The sequence below is a fragment of the Gobio gobio genome (assembly GCF_949357685.1).
Source record: "Gobio gobio genome assembly, chromosome: 23".
In the NCBI taxonomy this organism is placed as follows: domain Eukaryota; kingdom Metazoa; phylum Chordata; class Actinopteri; order Cypriniformes; family Gobionidae; genus Gobio; species Gobio gobio.
In genome coordinates this window covers 13,766,761-13,769,086 of record NC_137119.1, presented here as the reverse complement: position 1 = coordinate 13,769,086, position 2,326 = coordinate 13,766,761, and positions in this window count along the sequence as shown.

Sequence of the window (2,326 nt, the reverse complement as noted above, 5' to 3'; positions counted from 1 at the left end):
GGGGCTCCATATTTTGCCTTAAAGTCTTGGCTAAAAAAATGCTGCTGAACATTTCAAAAAGCGGGGGGAAAGCATGCATTTCATTTGCAGTTTTTCTCAACTGAAAGCTTAAGTCAGTGTTGTCAAAACCATTAACACAGCCATCATATATTTTTTTCAATCCACATTTTTCATAATTTAATACAAATTACATACACCATTTTGTCAAAACACTACACACCAATTCCTCCAATCCAAGGTTCAAGCTTTCAAAACATTAGCACAGACATCTAAAGTAAAGCTGTGTTCTCAAATGCTCATGGCATGTTGTCAGATGGCATCATATTAAGCTCTGCTGGGTTTGTAATACACACAGTATAGGAAATGCAATTTATATTGTTCACACAACTGTATGATATTGCTATGTGTTAAAAGGGTCCTAAGTAAAAAACCCATAGCAAACAAATAATGAGGACCCTGGAGAAAGGGTTGAAGAAAGATCAAGAGGAGATGATGTAAGAAGGGGAAAGCAAAGAGGAGGAGCCTCGTGTGAGATGAGAGCCCCTCAAATTGACCATGTTACGATTTCTCACTAAAAGACGCTGGACAATGAGCAACTACTTAATGTGAACCGAACTGTACAGTGGTTTGAATGTCAGCTAATAGTGAAATGGTGTTCCATACTCGGAATTTGTGCTCTGCCTTACCCCCCTCCAAGTGCACACACACAGCAGTGAGTATTGAACACTGTGGGAAAGCTAAGGTGGAGATGACGGAGACAGGGCTCGGAGCGTGACTGTGCAGCACGCGTAAATTATTCAAACACTTCAAAAACAAAAATATATCATGAGAGCTTTTCATCTGAAAGTCAGACTTCTGTATATAACACTTTAGTGCGGCTTTCACATGCACAGCTCTCTTTCCAGGCAGCCACTCTCTGCAGTCACACTGCTCCTTTTCACCCGTCTCTCGACTCACTGAAAAGTTCCCCCGCCCGGGGACCGATTGCTTAAGGGTACCTCAGTTGTGGGTAATGAGAGTGGAAGAGAGAGCTGTTCATTCACTCCCCCCACCTACATTTCCTTCCAGTATTGAGACTTGAACCTTCGGGTTACAAAGCCGACAATCTAACCATTAAGCCACAACTGCCCCTGATGTCATTAAATGCAATGTGGATTAAGTTCAAAACGATTTACTTGTAATTAGAATATATTCCCCCGGTTTCACAGACAATGCTTAAGCTAATCCTAGACTAAAATGCATGTTTGAGCTGTTTTAACTGAAAGAATCTTGCACTGACAAATCTTAAAATATGTCAGTGGCATTGTTTTGTCTCAAGATGTACACCAGTAATGTTTTTTTCTTGGGCACGTTTATAAAAGTTAATTAAATGTCCTAATTGAACTAAGGCCTAATCCTGGCTTAGTCTAAGCCCTGTCTGTGAAACCGGGCCATAATGTTTTAAAATATTCATAATCAGACTACAGTTAAATTTTTATTGATAATTACATGATTAGGCTACCTAATATACCCAAAATGGCAGAAGATTAATCATAATTTTTTGATGCTCACAAATTCTTCTTTGTATCTTTTAAATTGTCATTTTTAAAACAGCCTATTGCTTATATATGTTCAAAAAGCCTTCAAGTCAGAGGCTATACATAAAGCATAACAATTCAATATTTCATCTTTTTTGTGTCTTACTTTGATACTGTATAATACGTATATGGTTTAATTAATCATTGCCTTTTCATCTACTTATGCACCTCCTGCAGTTCCTACACAGACCTCAATTTGGGAAACCCTGATGTAATGCAATGTTTAAGGAATATATCTTATTTTTTAAGAAATGTATTTCTTTAAGAAATATCAGTTAACCTATGTTTTTTTCTTGAAATGTTGTGACCCTAACCCTTTTTCTCATTTAGGGTCATGAACATGCATGCAAAGTTTCAATACGCTGTGTTTTGACATATACACACTAAATTACTGTTACGTTCGTGATGTTCACGGGTCAAATAGAAAGATATAGGCCATATAGACAGCTTCAAAACCAATTTTACAGACCCAAAAAACAAAACACTTTGTTGTATGTCTTCAACTCTAGTCCTGAAGTGCCAGTGTCTTGCTGAATTTAGCAACTTTTTATTTTCAAAGTTTGTGACAATAAAAAAGTTGTTTTACCTGTTAACTGTCTGTCCCACTTTTTGAGCATAGAATATTGAATATGACTTTTCCAACTGAAATTGTTAAAAAATCTTGAATAGGGTCATGGGTGACCAAGGCTCATTGAGGCACGTGGGGAGCAAAGGCTGGCCTGTGTGGTCTGATCAAACAGACGAGCTAT